This window comes from Bos grunniens, chromosome 16 (assembly GCF_055505025.1).
Source record: "Bos grunniens cultivar Pamir isolate PY7600 chromosome 16, Bosgru_T2T1.0, whole genome shotgun sequence".
Classification (NCBI taxonomy): Eukaryota; Metazoa; Chordata; class Mammalia; order Artiodactyla; family Bovidae; genus Bos; species Bos grunniens.
In genome coordinates this window covers 31,617,774-31,636,626 of record NC_141180.1, presented here as the reverse complement: position 1 = coordinate 31,636,626, position 18,853 = coordinate 31,617,774, and the positions used below count along the sequence as shown (strand labels likewise).

Sequence of the window (18,853 nt, the reverse complement as noted above, 5' to 3'; positions counted from 1 at the left end):
AGTGGGTTGCCATTTCCTTCTCCAATGCATGAAAGTGAAAAGTGAAAGTGAAATCGCTCAGTCGTGTCCGACTCTTAGCGACCCCATGGACTGCAGCCTATCAGGCTCCTCCACTATCAGGCTCCTCCATCCATGGGATTTTCCAGGCAAGAGTACTGGAGTGGGGTGCCATTGTCTTCTCCAAACTGTAGCAGAAAATAATATTAAAAAGAATGTATATATGTGTATAACTGAGTCACTCTGCTGTACACCAGGAATTAACTCAATATTGTAGATCAACTACGTGCTGTGTGCTTAATCACTCAGTCGTGACCAACTCTTTGTGACCCCATGCACTGTAGCCCACCAGGCTCCTCTGTCCATGGGGATTCTCCAGGCAAGAAAACCCGAGTGGCCCTCCTCAAGGGGATCTTCCCAACCCAGGGATCGAAGCCAGGTCGCCAGCATTGCAGGTGGGTTCTTTACCCTCTGAGCTACCAGGGAAGTATAGATCAACTATACTTCAATAAAAACTAAATTAAAAAATAAAAACAAAACATGAAGATAAAGTCTCTGCTGTGTCTGGGTCATAGTTACACTGGAACACGAGTGGTCATTATTATGATGAACTGTGTCTCTAGGTTTAGCCTGGGGGGGAGACTCAAGCCAGGTTTCCGGGCTCCTGATGCCCCAGCAGCCAGTGACGGCTCAGATCCTGTGTCCCCCTCAAGAAAGGGTAGGTGCAGGGCCCACCCGAGGCTGGAGCCGAGGCCCGGGTAGGAGCCTGGCTGTGCCCAGCTGCTGCAGGGCTGGGCAGTCTTTCACCTCTGTAGTGGGATCCTTGCTGGCAGCCTGGATGCAACAGCAATGCCAACCCGGTGAGGCAGCCACCAAGGCTGAGGTGGAGAATCTGCTCTGTCACTGGAGGGGGGTCACGGCATGAATGGCCTCCCTTCACAGGAGATGCCAAGGGCTCAGGGCCCCAGCCCCGTGTCTGCTGGCCTTTGTCCCCACCACCACCCCTCCTGAGAGAACCCATGCCCCAGTTACACCCAAAGCAGCCCTGTCACCACGGCAGTGGCCATGCCAGGCACATCTGGGATCCCTGTTCTTCAGGGAGGAAGGGGCAGGGAAACCAGAGCCCACTCTGCCCACTGCCCCCACCGAGGCCCAGGCGACGTCTCCCCTGGGCTGGCCTCCAGGTTCTTGGCAAGGGGCTACAGGAGTCAGCTCGGCCATCTCCTGGCAGTGCCCAAGCGGGCAGGCCTGGACCTGCCCACAGCCGTCAGGGGAGGAAGGGTGGGGCCTGCAATCTGTTGCTTTGTCTGTCCCCAGGCAGTGGGCCCTGATTGAGGCCTGTGGCATGTTCCTGGGGCTGCCACGTGCCAGGCCACCGTCCCTGGGGCAGTGGCACGAGCTGGGAGGGGCTGGGCGGGGAAGGTTAAGGTGGGGCCAAGTGAAGGCGGCCGGAACAAGTGGTTTGGAAAGTGCCAGCCACAAATCAACTCCCCAGCAGGCTCGGAGACGGTTCCACTCCGTCTCAGGAGATGGGGCTCAGAGAGGTTATGTGACCTGTCAAGGTCACACAGCACAGCTGAAAGTGCGGGGATAACAAGTGGCCTTCTCAGAGCTGGAAAGTAACTTAGTCATGCCTCCTGCCCACTCCATCTCAAACCTTTAGCACATGATCCACAGAGTTTTTACAAGGGGCTGGCCAGCACTCACTGGCATGCTTCCTGTGCTGGGGAGGTCACTCCCATCCTGGGCTAAGCTGTCCAAAACCCAGTGCAGCTCCAGTAAGGCCTGGAGTTGGCCATGAGGTAACTCAGAACAGGGTAGAGTTGGTAGGAAGCAGAATGCGCTGGCTGGAGCAGGCGTGGAACAGGCCGCCAAGCTGAAACTGGGTGGAAACCCACCGTCACCCACTCACCATGGGTGGTCCTTTCTGGGAGAACAGAGATCAGTCAGGGTGGCCTCTTGGTGCGGCAGGCTGTGCCAGCTCGAGACTCAACTGGCCCAGGACATTTGGTCCTACCCCCTCTATTTTGCCAATGGCCCAACTAAGCCCAGAGATGACAATGCCTTGACTAACGTCACGCAGCAAGTGGACAGCAAGATGCTGTCTCTGGTCACAGCACCCACAACAGGGGAAATGTGGAAATAGCCCCCAGGAGCGTCAGCAGATGAATGAATAAACAGTCCTGGTAGGTCCACCTGTGTGTGTGCTAAGTCACTTCAGTCATGTCCAACTCTGTGCAACCCCATGGACCACAGCCCGCCAGGCTCCTCTGTCCGTGGGATTCATCAGGCAAGAAAACTGGAGTGGGTTGCCATTTCCTTCTCCAGGGGTCTTCCCGACCCAGGGACTGAACCTGAGTCTCTTACGTCTCCTGCATTGGCAGGCGGGCTCTTTACCACCAGCATGGCCTGGGAAGCCCTGGTAGGTCCACACGCTGCAGTTTCACTCTATGAAAAGGATGATCTCTCACACCAGCTACATCACTATGCCCTCAGAACCTCACACTGAGTGAGCGGTCATGTGTCTTATGAAACGTCTAGGAAGGTGAATCCCCAGAGGCGGAAGGCCACTTGGTGGTTTGCAAGGACTGAGGGCGGGTTTGGAGTGGGGTGGGGTGGGGGGTGGGGTGACTGCTGCAAATAGACCAAGTGACGGTTTCTCAGCCCTGTGAACGAGCCAAACACCACTGCAAGGCTTGCTGCAAAGGGCTTAGTTTTATGTTGTGTGAGTTTCACCTCAATAAAGAAATGTTGAACTTCAGAGAAGGAGCCTGGGGTAGTATGTTGGGGGGAAATTGGCACCACCAAGAATGTCAGGAATATGTCACTCTGCCAGTTACGTGAAAGTTAAGACAGTTTCTCTCCCAGAGCCTAGTCCTGGTTCTCAGCAACTCCCGCTGCCCAGCACCTGGGGTAGTACATCAGCACTGGGAATTTCCCCGAAGCCCCCTCCCCACACTTATACACCTGCTTCCCCCTAAGAACAGCCAGGAGGTGGGACAGAGAGTCCCCACCCTGGGCAACACAACCAGCATCTTTCCTAACCACACCCCCTGCTTCACCCCAAGCTGCTGGGGTCAGAGGCGCCTGCCCCATCACGCAGGCCAGTTCTGGCTCAGGACAGACCTGCAGGTGCCCAGCCCTCTGGGGAAGCAGGAGGCTGCAGGGGTCCCACCCCAGCCCTCATCACCAGGACTGCAGATTAGACAGTTCAGCCTTCCTGAAGGAAGAGGAGGTTCAGGCTCACCAAACTCCACTGTCTTCAGCAGATCCTGCTGCATCTGCCCCCAATACACCCCAAATGCAGGGCTCCATGTCCACTTTTAGCCAGCACCCCGGGACTCACAGAGATTCTGGGATAGACCCCTCTGCCAAAAGGGAAAGCATCATATAGGCCCACCTGGCCCACTGGGGGGACCCCTTTGGTTGCCAACCCGAAGATGGCGCCAGTCTCTGAGGGTGATTCCCACGCTGATTCTCTACCTGCAAAATGGGTCCAGAAACCTGCCCTGCCTAACTCAGAGGATCCGGGGGGACTCTACCCAGGAAGTCACGCAGCACCCAGATCTCCAACATCCTTGGAAAACTCAGAAGAGCTGGCTGCACTGGGCTACGTGTGACAGAGCTGCCGACCTAGTATCTACAGGTGTTGGGGACCACCCGCCACCCAGGCAGAAGCTGGGGCGTGAGGAAGAGGCAACACTGATGCCTGGCCTCAGGCCATCTGCCCACCCCACCAGAACGCCCTGGGCTCGATGGGCACGGCACCCTCTCCCCTGGGCAGGGATGATCTTTTCCCTTTACCCACTAGCAGCATTTCGGCCAAAGTGGCCAAGGTTCGCAGGCATGAGAGAAAGAAAGCGAATTCTAAAACCACTTCCTGCAAATTAAATCCAATTTCCCCGACACACTCTGCAAATCTGGAAATGTGCTCACAATGGAAACTGCTTTTGCAAATGATGCAAATTATGTTAAAAATCGCATGTAGGGGGGAGAGACCAACTTCCGATGATATCCCCCAGGTGGTAGCAATGATGCCACAGGGCACAAATGCATGGTGTGCAGCTCTGCTTTGCCATCAAGTTGAAGTTTCTCTGGAAAGGAAGTGCATCCTGTCACAACGAGAGGAGTCCAGTCCTGCTCAAGGTTGGAGACATGGACGCGAGAGGGTGGGGAGCGGCGTGGGTAGGGGCTGGACTCAAGGAATCCCTGAGCACCCGGCCAGGGGAAGCTGCAGTCACGGCAGCGTGAGAAGGGCAGAGTGCAGCCCGTTCTCACGGCAGCTGGCCCGATGCTCAGACACCCCCGACTGTGGGCTGTGGCCCCCAAAACCACTTCACCTCAAGGAATTTCCAGCGAATATTTGTGATTCTGAGGGGTGGGGGCTGGTGGCCCAGAGACTTCAACCCAGGCTTGAGTGGAGACACAGCCCCACGCCCTAACAACTTCATTTGGGGACTCCCCGAGGTCTCTGAGAGCCACCTGGGGGAGGAGACGTGGCCCCACATCCTGCAGTGCCCCCCAGCAGAAAAGGTTCCAGCCCAGAGGCCCGGTGCTGCAGGGGAGAAGCCAGCTAGCTGCTGCCGGGGCCAGCAGGCTCCCACACTGCCACCCCTGGGCAGGTCTCAGAGGTCCAAGAAACGTGCCCCAAGCTACCAAGGGTCCCAGCTGCAGCCCAGGTGGGAAAGACCCAAAGAACCCCACTCTGTTCCCCACCCAAAAACACCTGAGGGCTTTGCCCCAGGCGCATAGCCCCTCTGCCCCAGGCTGGTGGAAGCTGGAGGCCCTAGGGGGCTAACTCTTCCTTCAGGAGCTCAACCCTCTGACCTCATCCTCCAAAATCCCAGCGAGAGTGACAGCCTGACCTGGGCTCCCAGCCCCGTCCCCATGCACCCCAGCCAGGGCTGCCTCCACGTTCAGCCCTGGTCCCCTGTCCACTCCCTACCCCACCCTGGTCCTGCCAGGCCAGGCCTTGCCTCCTCCAAGAAGCTGCTGACTTCCCTGACTCCAGATCAGAATGAGCCTTATCCTGCCCCCATCACCTGGCTGGTGGCAGAGCACACACAGCCCTGTGCGGCCCAGAGAGCAGCCTCGCTGGTCGGCAGGACTTCAAGGCCTTGGGCTTCTCCTCTCCTCTCCCTCCACCGGCCCCTGCCCAGGGCTCCAGAACCAAGGCCCATAAACTGGGGCCCCTGTGACCCTTCGGAAGGGACACCCCATTCATAGAGGGGGCCCTCACCCACCTATGGTGGGTGTGGACACTTGGCCTGGGCACAGGGAGGGACAACTGGAGCACATGCCCTCCCCACAGCGTTCAGGGAGTGGGTGCAGCCCGGTCACTTTAGAGGGAAAAGACCCGAAGAACCCTCCCTGTCCCCTCCCCAAAACAATCCATCCCGGTTGTCCTCAGTCACACACTGGTTCTTCTTGTGGCTCTATCCCTGGCTATTTCCATAAACGTAGATGGACTGAAATCTAAGGGGCAGATAAACCTACACCATCACAGGAGGGATCCCAGGGGCCTTCCCGGCCCCTTCCAATACCCTGTGGCTTGTCTTGAGGGAACCCCAGAACATCCCAGCGCCTGTAAGTCCCCCTACCCGGGCAGAGGGGTCAGGCGGCCATCACGCAGGAGGCCCTGCGGTGACATGGCGCTGTCCCTGGGCAGCAGCCCAACAGAATTCCTGAAGGACACCCAGTGCCCAGCCTCCTGGGCCCTCGGAGCTGAGGGGCCCCTTGTAGACCCAGCCACCCACCCCGGAACAGGCTGCCCTAGGTCAGTGGGGCCAGGACAGGGGTCCCACCTGGAATGGTGGCCGGAAGCGTGTCGCCCTCAGGGAGCATGGGCAGCGGCCATCTTCACCTGCCCCTCCCGCCCGCACCGGGCCACGTGGCCACAGGAGGCTGGATAGCCTCTGTCCCCGCTGGCCCAGCAGGGGGTGGGGTGCGGTCAGGACAATACAGGACCCTCGGCCGGGGCTGGCCAGGGTGGCACCTGGGCCTCCTGTGGAGAGAGACGGAGCCTGCAGGGCCAGGGAGGAGGGCATTGCCGCGGCTCCATCACCCTGGGGTGGCTCCCTGCTCCCTCTCGGCTCCGCTCGGGGGGAGCCCAGTGCTGCTGATGAGACAAATTTAGCCTCCCCACCCTGGGGCAGGGTGCGCTTGTGAAATATGAAAACAGCTGGAGCTGCCCGATTAAGCCACCCTCTCTCCCCCCTGGGCTGGGGCCCCAGGCAGGCGGGGGAGGCCGAGCCTGGGAGCGGCCCGGGAATCCCCCAGCCCCGCCGCCTCTCATCCCGTGGGCCTCTTACTTTTGCTGGTGCCAGGGGCAGAATGGCCTCCCTCCGCACCTGGGCCAGCCTGGAGCACCCTGAGGTTGCCCGGCAGTTTCTGTTTGAATCTAACGGTTGGCTTAGTACCCACGTGAGGCCAGGAGCTGGGCAGCAGCCCTCTGACCACGTGAGCCTCACGCACTTCTGGAAGGAAATGGCCGACGAGATCCTCCAGGGCTGCGCGGCTCTGGCGTCACCCAGACCTCTGCTGGGAGAGGTGCTCGGCCAAGCTGAGTGTCGGGGACCCAGGGGCACCCCACCCCCGCTCCACCAGAGAGGCTGCCATGACCAGCTTCCCGGTGGACAAACTCTTGCAGCCAAAGAAAGAAAGAAATGCCAGAGGATGGCTGAGCCCCCCCATGTCCCAGCAGGCCCGTGCAGTGACGTGGAACGTGCAGAGAGGTCAGGTCACTCACCCAAGGGCACACGGCTGGTCACAGCTCCAACCCAGTCAGCTGGCTCTTGACCTTGCCCTCAACCTGGCCTTTCTAGGAAGGGAGCGAAGGAGGCCCAACTCCCTCCCCAGCCTGCATTGCCACCCACACAGCCCCACCGGCACGCTACTGGGAAGTCCCTCGCCCACCCCTCTTTCTTCACCCTCATGCAGAGGCCCTACCCACATCCGGGCCCCACCGCCACCCTCCGCTGACCTGCCCATGGTTTTCCTCCCATCCCAGCATGTGCAGGTCAGACCAGGACACACAGTCCCTGTCCCCTGGCTTTCTGCTCTGTAGCTCTACACTGCCTACCACACTCCCGGCCCCCGGCCCCCTCTGTCCACTTAGCCCCACTCTGCCGCTCTGCTTGGCAGCTGTGTGACCCCAGACAGGTGTCTTGTCCATTCTGAGCCTGCTTCCTGTGCTGCATAGGAAGAGCCTGAGTACTCAGCAGGGCTCTGATACAGGCACAGATGAAGAGCTCGAGATCCCGGAGCGAGCTGTAATGGACCAGTGGGTCCTGAGGGTTAGAGTAGCAGCAGACAGGGAGGAAAAAAACTGCCCTGGTCCCAGGCAGAGGCCAGGTCTGGCCGCTGCCCTGTCCCTGGTTCGCTTACAGGGCCCTCTCTTCACTTCTCTCTCTAAAAACAAGGCACTTGCAGAGCAATGGATGGGACCCAGCACCCCAGGGCAGCAGAAAGCTGATGTGCCATCCCAGGGTGACAGACAACCCACTTGCTGGAGGCAAGCAATGGATTCCAGCTTGGGCTTCAAAGGCTGGACCCCAGGGGCAGAGGACCAACGGAGAAGTCTCAGTTCCTGCCCAGCCTGGAGAACGGGGGCAGGCAAGTTTGTAGGTGGGGAGTGGTGGGGTGTCAGAGGCACAGGCACTGGTGGGGAGAAGTTTTCTCTAAGAAGGCACAGTGTGGGGGGCAGAGGGAATGACCTCACACTGGTTGGGGGGTCCTGGGTCTAAGAAGGGGCAGGTCAAGGGCAGCTGGAATGGTGCCCCAAGCCCAACTGCACCACCGCCAAGGGGGCTTCCATGGCAGCATCCAGCCACCTGTCGGGGGGCTGGGAGAGAAGAGTGGGAGCAGAAGCGAGGGTGTCGGTGAGGAAGGTTCAGATAGCAGAGAGGACAGGGAGGGGATCCAGGAGGCGGGTGGCTGCAGGGCTGGGAGCCTCACGAGGCTGGAAAGGATGGAGGAGATGCTTCAAGCAGAGCAGGTGTCTGAGCTCTCGGTCGTGGCGTGGCCCACATGAGAGCCGAGGTGGCTGTGAATGGACGGCAGCTGGGCGCATCCTGGGCCCTCCATCCCACTGCCCACCTCCAGCTGTGCCTTCACGTGGATCTGGAATCCAGCGCTCCCCCTGACGGGGCCACCCCAACCCAGATCCCCTCACCACTGCCCCATAAGTACAGCAGCCTTTTAGCCAGGCTCCCTGCTCCTGCCTCATCTGATGGCCCCCCAGTGGCCGGATGTAGGCTCATGCACCCCACCCCTGTACCCCCACCAGGTGGAAGAAGTCAACGACACGAAGACCAGACTGTAGCCATGACATAAGCTGCCACTCTTCTGAGAACTGGCCTCAGGGAATTCCCCAGCGGTCCAGTGGTTAGGACTCTGCACTTATACTGCAGTGGGTGCGGGCTGGATCCCTAGGGGAAACTAAGATGTATGCCAAAACAAAAAAAACAGAACTGGCCTCAAGAAATGGAAACAAACTGACCTGGAACTGAAGACTAACTGTACTTAATCAAAATGACACTGATGTCATTGATCACCACCGTGTGGTCAATTTCAAGATGACTGTCAGAGCTGACTGTGCTGTTTCCACATGTAGCCCCCTCCCTCCACCTATAATAGCTCTTGCCCCGATACTCAGTGGGAAGGAGTCAGCCTTTGGACGTGAGTCTGCCCACCACCCCCTCAACTCTGCTGCCAGCCTCCGAAAAAAAAGCAAAGTTTCCTTTACACCAGGCTTGCCTCCTTTTGGCTTTTGAGTGACGAGCAGCCAGACCCCCACTTTCGGCAACGCTCTCACCTTCCAGTCTGCCAGGCACTCCTGCTGTTTCTGTCTTTCTCCTCCAAGCCACCCCTCCCGGGGTCCCACCTCTACACGCCAGTGTGCCAGGTTCTGTCCTCCAGAATCTTCTCTTCCCTGAGCGAGCATTCATGCTCTTCAATTCTGCCCCACATGGTCATTCCCAAACCACCTGACCACCCGCCTCTGGACACCTCGACACTCCTTGAAGGGAAACATCATCTGTGCTCCCCCCCTGCACAGACTCCTTGACTCTCACCCTGGGCTCCTCGCTATGGGCTCAGGATGTACTAATTTCTACCATCCCCACTAATTTCTACCTCTACCCATCCCCACTCAGCTCTCCACCCACCCTGCCGCGCCCAGCCATCGAGGCCCTGATCTAGTTCGAGAGCTCCAATTGACTCATGAATTCTGCTTTCTATCTCTGAAGTTAGCTGACATCTGACATGACCTCATCCAAGGTGTCACAACACTGGTCCCTCCATGCCTCACTCACTCCAGGAACTCTCATCATCAGCCCTTCTGTCCCACCTGCCTCCCTGCCCCCACATCTCCAAGGTGCCCCCACCCCACCCCCTGGCCCTGGGGGTCTCTGTCTGATAACGATGTGCCCTCCCTCAGTGCCAACCCCAGCCTAGAAGCCTCTGCATTTCTTGATCTCAGTCTTCACGAGATCAAGGCACTGCTGCACCCCACTTTCCAGATGTTCCTACAGACAGCAGACCGCTTGCCCAGGGCCACTCACTCAGAAGCTGGGTTTGAGCCCAACTGTGGTTAGGATCCACCCAATCCCTTCCCGCCAGGCAGCCCCACCCTCCAAGAGACCTCCTCTCTTGAGGGGCAGACAAGAGAACCAGCCTTCCCCCCACAGTGTGAAGGGTGCGCTGAAGGGGCACGGACAGGCCTGGGGTCAGCCCAAGGGGAGATGAAGGTCCCTGTGCGTTGTCATTTTTGGTCTCACCAGCTGACTGAGGGTGGAGAAGGGGCACCAGCCAGGTGGAGCTCGGCCAAGGACAGGCCCTAATGGCCCATCAGGTCAGGGGAGGCAGGAGTTTCCAGGCGGGCTGGAGAGGGGACAGGGGGCCCAGAGGCCTTGGTTACAGGGAGGGTTGTCGACCTGCAGCTGTGGGACTCAGAGAACAAGGAGGGGTTTGGCTCTCAGAGGGATGAAGGGGGATTCTGGTGGGGAAGGCCACCCGGGGGCACATCGTGGGTTTGGTGAACCTAGAGGCTGGTGGTCAGAGAGGCAGGGATTGGCTGGGTCCAGCGAGGTGGGGATATGGACCACAGGAATGCAGGAGGGTGCAGAAGGGATGAGGACACGTATCCTGTCCTGGGACCCCCTTCCACACTGATCCACAATGGGCTAATGCACTTCTGAGTTCAGCCCCTCAACCAGCTGCACTCGGGCGCCTTCAACCACCTACCAGTTGTGTGTGGTTTGAGGCCCTGTCTTTTCATCTGTAGAATGGGGACATCACACCCACCATGCAGGGCTGACCTACACAGGGGTGTCTAGCAGGATTCCTGGGGCATCTCAGGGTGCACACTCAGTGCTCCTGTCTGACCACTGAGCCATTTGTAAATCTGCTATTGGCTGTCTTGCAGTTAAGCCCTCACTCCTCGTTCCACTTGGGCTTCAGAATCTGCTTCCTGATGGCAGCACATGGGGTGAAGAGCCAGCCACCGGGGCCTACACACCCCACCAGCACCATCAACACACATGTCTGTGTTTGGTGTGTTTAGCCGCTCAGTTGTGTCTGACTCTTTGTGACCCCATGGATTGTAGCCCACCAGGCTCCTCTATCCATGGAATTGTCCAGGCAAGAATACCGGAGTGGGTTGCCATTTCCTCCTCCAAGGAATCTTTCCAAGGAGACTGAACGTGTGTTTCCTGCATTGCAGGCAGACTTCACCACTGAGCCACCACCATCAATGCACATGCACACGTGTATACACACCTGCACACACACATGCTCTGCTTTCATCGTGCTGAATCCCCCACCCCAGCCCCTCCACTCGAGTGCAACTTCAGAGGCACCCCTGGAGTGCAGGTGGGACCACAGTGCCTGGCAGGCAGCACAGGAAGCTGTCCTGCTGCCCGGGTCTTGGTGATGCCTGGGAGGCAGCCGGGGTGGGTGGGGGAGACCAGGGAAAACCGGCTCTGGCCTGGCCCTATGGGGCTGAGGAATGGTGGCCCCCAGCGGGACAAGCCTGGCCATGCGGCTGGGGCTGGGACTGGGCAAGCCACTCCAGGCCTCCTCGGCAGAACATGGAGAGAGTTCCTGGTGGACCCAAGGGGTGGAAGCAGTGGCACTAGAGTGACTTCTGTCCCTCCCCCAACTGCCGGGGCCATGCAAATTGCCCTGCCACCCCCCTGGGGGCAGACGGCAGTGCCACACAACAATGGCTGAGCCCCATCAGGGGAACCACAGGCATGGCCTCCTCCTCGCACTGGCCCGTCTGCCACCCCCGCCCCCAGGGTACCCAGTTCCCAAGCACCAGGTGGGGAGCTAGTGAGGAGGGGCTTCTGTACCCTGGCGTGGCCCCAAAGAGCCCCAACCGGTAACTGAACAAGGAGGGCCAGCCCGAGCCAAGCCTACCTTGGCGGAGCCTGGGCCCTGGAGGGTCTGTGCAGAGGGAAGGCAGCCGGAAGGCCCACAGCTCGTGGCTGGGCAGGCCGGCGGTGGCAGCAGCGTCCCGGTCGCCTAGGCGATGACATTGGAGCCGAGGAAGCAGCGTGGCCTCCTGGAGCCTTGGGGCAGACGGGGCGGAGCGTGGCCTGGAGCCCTGGGGCCTGTGGCCAGCATGTGCCCCCTGCTCTAGTGGACACATTGCCCTCTGCAAGGGACCCGACAACAGCCCCACCTGGCGGGAAGCAGAACTAGGGGCGGGGGAGCAGGATCGGAGCCACTGACTCCGTTTGTGTTTGTGCTTGTGGGTTTTTCTTCTACTCCTCTTGGTCGAAATTTCCAGACACACTCAGAAGTAGAGAGAATGGCATAGTGAACCCATGGATCTGTCCCCCGGTCTCAACATCGGTCCGCCCTCAGCCAAAGCCTATTCTACAAATTATATTGTTTCACCTGTCGGTCACTCAGTCGTGTCCTACTCTTTGCGACCCCATGGACTGCAGCCCGCCAGGTTCCTCCTTATGTTAGGGGAAGCACACTGACTGAAACCGCCCACCCTGGCCAGGCTCTCTAGTAACCTTTCATATGACAGCAGATCCTGGTAAGGAATACGGAACTAATTAGCCACCACCAACCGGAAGAGTTCGGGAAAGGTCTAAAGGAGACACCGCGTGTCCGTCCACCTCCCAGAATCCCTCTCGCTAGCATCCATCTTGGCTGAGCGATGCATGCGCCACCAGGAAAGACTCCGAATTAGAATGATTGGCCAAAGACCACCCAGAAACTAATCCCATCACCATAAAACCCAAGACTTCGAGCCACGCGGCAGAGCCGTTCCTCCTGGGTTCCCTTACCCTACTGCTCTCCACCCGGGTGCCCTTTCCCAATAAAATCTCTTGCTTTGTCAGCACGTGTCTCCTCGGACAATTCTTTTCTGAGTGTTAGACAAGAGCCCGCTCCTGGGGCCCTGAAGGGGGGGCCTCCCCACTTGCTACAACACTTCCATGGGATTTTCCAGGCAAGAATACTGGAATGAGTTGCCATTTCCTTCTCCAGAGGATCTTCCTGACCCAGGGATTGAACCTGGGTCTCCTGCGTTGCAAGTAGACTGTTTATCATATGAGCTACCAGGGAAGCCCTTAATACAGCAGCAGGTGCTTCTAACAGATAAGGATCCACCTATTTCAACACCTATTTCAAAAGTGCTGATATTCAGCTCTTTCTGTCCTACCAACACACATGTGCATGTGCAGGCACATGCACACACACACACACACACACACGGAATAAATTCAGATAATTCAATGTAATATGTGGCCACAGTACCACATTCTGAATTTCCAGGCCCAATTTTTAACTGCTGGTCCAAAGAACTTTGAAGAGGACACAGAAGGACTTTGAGGAGAACATAGATTTGGGACATTAATCTGTGTCCACATACTGTCCCTTCCCTCCCCCACTGCGGGCAGCAGCACAGAAAGCCCAGCCCAGCTCCTGGTAGACATGGCCAGAGGGACATTGCAAGTGGGATTAAGGACCTGGAGGTGGCAGCCCTAGGTTATCTGGGTGGACCCAGTGTAACAACAACGGTCCTCACAGGGAGGCAGGAGGTCGGGGTGGAGGGAAGGTGCCTGGATGTGGCTTTGCAGAGGGAGGCTGGGGCCGCGCCCCAAGGAGCGTAGGCACCTCTAGAAGCCCTGAAAGGCAAGAAACAGGTTCTTCCCCGGAGCCGGCAGAAGAAATCAGCCCTGCCAGTGCCTGGACTTTAGGCCAGTAAGACTGACCTCAGCCATCTAACCTCCAGAACATGTAGGAAAACAGATGCATGTTTTAAGTGGCTGAATTTGTAGCAATTTGTTTACAGCAGCCTAGGAGACTGATACAGTTTCACACAACACAAGCTTAGGAAATGTCATTGCAGAGATCTCCCCATTTGCCAGGGCCCCAGGGACAGACATTAGCATGGCAGTAAGTCTGAGGAGGAATCCCTGGGGTGAGAGATGCTTTACAGAATAGCAGCCCCCGTCTGCTGACTAAAGACAACACCATCCTGGGAGCCAAAGTCCTCGCCCTTCGGGGACGTCACACACAGACACATGCACACATACAGATACACATGCACACATGGACACACACACACTTGTGCACACTTGCACACAGAGACACATGCACCGACACACATGCACGCATAGACACGTGTACACCTGTACACACATGCATACATGTGTGTACGTGCACACATGTGCTCAGGCACATGCACAGAGACACATGCACACAAACACAGACACACATGCTCATACACAGACACATGCACACATACTACAAAACAACAGTGAGTGGAGGTGGGAGGCAGGTGTTTCCTAGTCCTTGTAAAAGAGGCAAAGAAGCCAGAGGGATGCTGAGGGCTCCCCACGCCCTGATTCTGGGCTCTGCCAGGCCACCTTCAGCCAGCTGATGGCTGCAGTGGGCATGTCCTCAGGGAAGCCATGCAATTCTGGGAAGGACCCCTGCTGCCCATTCTTAAGAGAAATGGGTGATCTCACCACCCTGGGCTCCTGTGGGGTGACCTCCTGGCTGCCTCCTCTCCTCCCCTATGGAGACAGGAGAGTCCTGAGTTCCAGAAGGCTTGGGCCCCACCCTCAGAACTGGGACGGTGGATCCACAGCCCCAGGCTCTTGGGTGACAAACCCTCCTCTTCCTCAGCAGGAACAAGGAGGTCAGAGACAAAGGATAGCTGGCTGACTCTTGAGTGGTGGTCACAGCTGGACCTCTGGCTAAAGAGCAATTGACACAAAGGGACAACCACCACCAGCTCTGGGTGGGGCACTCAACGAGCATTCTGGGCCTCTTCTCCCTCAGGAGACACGACCTGAAAAGCCCTCCTTGCTGAGACCGGAGCCAGGGTCAGCCTGGGAGGCCCAGGTGTGAAGTCGGGGCAAGGCCTCTGGTTATCTCCATGGGGAGCAGAGGGCTGGGCCCTTGCAGGGTGAGCTTGCCTCACTTCCCTATTGCAGCCAGAACTGATGACCACAGGCCCTCTGTTATTCCTTCCTGGGCATCAGGAAGAGTCTTGTGAGCCTGAAATTAAGGTGTTTCTTGTGGAGGCTCCAGGACAATGTCTGTTCCTTTCTTTCTTCAGCTTCTAGAAGCTGCCTACATCCCTTGGCTCCTGGCCCCTCCCCTCCTCCATCCTGAAATTCCTCCCTCCACCCTCTTCCTCCATCTTGCTTTGACCTGCCCCCCTCCCCCTTAGAGGGACCTTTGTGATGACACTGATACCCCAGATACCCCAGGGGTAGATACTGCCCACCTCTAGCCCTTGATTTAATCATGTCCCTTTTCCTGTGAAATAAGTCACAGTTTCTAGGGACCAGGACATGGATGCTTTGGGGGGACCTTCTTCTGCCTTCCGTAAATGCCCTTTATTCAAGACACATTTTGGGGGCCCTGTATGGGGGTCAGCTAAAACAGCCCTGCGTCTTTAGACAGAAACCTCTGGACTTCCCTGGGGGTCCAGTGGCAAAGATTCTGAGCTCCCAGTACAGGGGCTGCTGTTGTTCAGTCGCTCAGTAGACTGCAGCGCCAGCCTTCCCTGTCCTTCGCCATCTCCCCTCACCTTCAGCGACTCCTATGAGTTTGCTCAAAACTCATATCCACTGAGTCGGTGAAGCTGTCCAACCATCTCATCCTCTGTCATCCCCATCTCCTCCTGCCTTCAATCTTTCCCAGCATCAGAGTCTTTTCCAATGTAGGGGTCCTGGGTTCAATCTCCGGTCAGGGAACTAGATACTACATGCTGAATCTAAGACCTAGTGCAGACAGAGAGAGAAAGAAACAGAGAAAGAAAGAAGGAGAAACCCCTGCTTCCTGCTGGGGCAGCAACTGCGTGGTTGGGGAGGAGGCAGCAGAGGCATGTTCAAGGCCACCTCCCACCAACCCACCTCCCACTGTTAGAGGATCCTTCCTCCAGTTCTCAGCGTTTCCCAGGAGCCCCTGCTCATTCAGGGTGCCTTCCCAAAAGTGTGTCAGGAAGTCAACAGACAGTAGCCAGATCCCCGTGAACCCTCAGTGCCACACCCGACATGTGACTCCCTGGGCACGGGGCACCGGAAAAGCACTTTACAAACAGGGATCATTTAGTCATCATGTCAGCCCTGGAGCGGAGAAGGCGATGGCACCCCACTCCAGTACTCTTGCCTGGAAAATCCCATGGACGGCAGAGCCTGGTAGGCTGCAGTCCACGGGGTCGCGAAGAGTTGGACACGACTGAGCAGTTTCACTTTCACTTTTCACTTTCATGCATTGGAGAAGGAAATGGCAACCCACTCCAGTGTTCTTGTCTGGAGAATCCCAGGGACGGGGGAGCCTGGTGGGCTGCCATCTATGGGGTCACACAGAGTTGGACACGACTGAAGCAACTTAGCAGCAGCAGCCCTGGAGAACAGCTACTGTCTCCATTCTGCAGGTGAGGATATGGAGGCACAGTGAGACTAAGGCACATCACACAGCAGAGCTGGGCCTAAAAACCAGCAGATGAACCTCTGACTAAACCACCTATTTCAGACGCGTCCTGGGCAAAGCGTGTGCCATGTTTCCTGGGATGTGCTTGTTCTTCGGGACTGAACCACCACCATCAGATTCAGGAGACTCCAGGAGTTGAACCAAACTCCTGACCCACCTGTTGTGTGTTCTGAAACCTTCTCTCAACTCCTCCCCCACCCCCACCCCCCACCCCAGCACCGTGTTAGTTTCCAAATGCTGGTGAGACAGCTTGGAGGAGCAGGTGCCTCAAAGCTGCCCAGAGGGCCTCTGTCTCAGTTCTGGGCACAGCCCATCCTGACCCTGGTGGTCAAGACCTCTCTCCACCCACGTCTTTAAACAAAGGAAGCTCTGAGTCACCGCTTGCGCCCAGGACCCTCAGCAGGGGGAAGCTTAGGCTCTGGCAAGCCCCTGCATATTTGCAGTCAGCACCCTGCTTCCCCTTCTGGTGCCTGGTCTCTGAGGAGTGGTCATTTTGGTTTTAGGTTGATATCACTGGGAGGCAAGGCTGTGGGCTTTTAGCCCTCGGAACGGAACGTGGTAAACTGTGGGTGCTCAGGAATGAATGACAAGTGATGGGTGGATGGATGGATAAAGAGTTAGACACTCTACGGAATACTGATTTAAGCCACTCCACATCCCTTTTCTGAACTTTGAGATCCAAAAAACTCAGAAAACTGAAAGCCTTGCCTTACGTCTGGGGCTGACACCACTGGGTGGACAGACATGAGACCCTCCATGGTCTTTGTTGATGTTTAGGGTAAACATCCATGTGCGTCATTGCAGAAACGTGGGTGCTCCTATCGGACCTCTTGGTGGTATCATAAAACAGACGATTCAGACACTATGCTACTTTTCTAAAATGAAAAAGTGAAAGTTGCTCAGTCATGTCCAGCTCTTTTCGTCCCCGTGGACTATACAGTCCATGGAATTCTCCAGGCCAGAATTCTGGAGTGGGTAGCCTTTCCCTTCTCCAGGGGATCGTCCCAACCAGAGATTGAACCCAGGTCTCCTGCATTGTTGGTGGATTCTTTACCAACTGAGAAGGCAAAATGAAAAAAAGTAATCTGAATTCTGAAATATCAGGGCTCAGGATTAGTTTGGACCATAAAGTTAGGGCCGTCACAATGGCTTGATTATCCCCAAGGCCCGGCTATACCCAGAGGTGCCCAGATAAGGGGTCAGGAAAGGGTCCCTCCCTGGGACCACAAGGGCTGAACTGGCCACATCCTCACGTTCTCTCCTTGTGTTAGTCACTCAATCGTATCTGACTCTTTGTAACCCCATGGACTGTAGCCCGCCCGGCTCCTCTGTCCATGGGATTCTCCAGGCAAGAATACTGGAGTAGGTTGCCATTTCCTCCTCCAGGGGATGTTCTCGACCCAGCAGACATCGAACCTGCGTCTGTCTAGCATACACTGGCAGGCAGGTTCTTTACCACTAGCGCCACCTGGGAAGCCCCATTTTCTCTCCTTACATGGGGAAGGTATTTTTCCACTCATCAACCGAAGCCAATCTTCACACAGCAGATCTGGGCTAGCTGATTCCAAGTTCGGTCACCCTCACCATGACTTTCGTCACTTTTTACCTCTGTGGATTTTTTTTTTTTTTTTTTTTGTCAATGAAACACTACTAAGTAGCAAAAATTTCAAAAGATTCAAAAAGGTTCAGGCAGGGCCAAGCCAGTCTCTCCCAACCCCGTTCGTCCCAGTCCCGGCTCCAGTCCGGGAGCCCAGCAGCTGACACATCTAGCAGATTTATCAGGAGGAGAGAAACAAAAAGGACGAAGGCTTAGTGACAGCAGAGGAAAGAAAAGATAAAGTCAGCAACTTGAGGTTCTGTTGACCACTTTACATGACCCTGTCTGGCCAGAGACTCCTCCAGACTCCGAAGAGACAGCCTGGGATGGCTCGCGGCTTCCCCACGCTCTGCTCACACGGGGCTCTTTCTTTCACTTTCCTTCATCTGCACACTCCACCGCGAGAGCAGACGCTTCCTAGTATCCTAATTCTTTCAAACATCACACGGACCAGATGACAGCCAGGCAGTGCTCTTGGCATCACAGCGACCTCAATCTTCCAACTGTCTATTTGGACCACTTTTTATCAGAATTCATTACTTTCACATTAATCCAATTAGCATCTTGTTTACCAATACCTCATTTTTAATTTGCAGCTTCCTTCTAAAAGCTGGGGGGACTTTGACAACCTGCGTCCTCCTTGCTCATTACTGCCAAGTAATTAGGCAAGGAGCACCCCTGATCAGAAGCTAAGAAGCCGGGAGCAAGTGGCAGCTTGTCTGGCTCCGTGAAAAAAATAAAAAAAGACAGAGCGTCTCCTAATTACCGGGGTTTTGTTGGTTGAGTGAGGGGAAGGGGGGAGGGGTGTGGGAAACGGAGATGAATAAAAGCAGAGGGGCCTCTAATGACTGGGTTTTGTAGGTCACAGAAAACACCGAGGGCATCCCCTTTTGATCTGCATACTAATAATGACCTGCCCTCCCACTGTCTTTTGGGGAATTGTGCTAAATTTGCATTGCACATAATGCAAATGATTGAGGACCCTAAATGCAGGACCGCCCAATGTGGAGAGGGTGATTTGATCTGTTTATTTGTGTCCTGCCTGGCAGAGACGAGGGTTTGATCCCTGGGTCGGGAAGATCCCCTGGAGACAGAAATGGCAACCCACTCCAGTATTCTTGCGTGGAGAGAGGAGCCTGGTGAGCTACAGTCCACAGGGTCAAAAATTGCGGGATACAACTGAGAAACTCAGCGCGTGCGCTCATGCGCGCGCACACACACAAAGCAGAGGGAAGCATAGCCTCCCCTCCTGTAGCCCCAACAGCTGCAGAGACTCCTCAAGCCGCA

The 18,853-nt window shown here is 56.6% G+C and overlaps 1 protein-coding gene across 6 annotated transcripts in view; it reads right to left on the bottom strand.

Moving 5' to 3' along the window:
* The window catches only part of TP73 (tumor protein p73), a 74,765-nt gene that overhangs the window by 49,121 nt on the left and 6,791 nt on the right, over window positions 1-18,853 (bottom strand). For 3 of the 6 annotated variants that reach the window (XM_086342583.1, XM_086342586.1, XM_086342588.1), the window contains exon 1: window positions 11,419-11,524. The exons of the other annotated variants lie outside the window; for them this stretch is intronic. The gene's annotated coding sequence lies outside the window, so the exon portion shown is untranslated. Of the gene's footprint in view, window positions 1-11,418; window positions 11,525-18,853 lie in introns of those variants that run through there. 6 annotated transcript variants of the gene reach the window in all.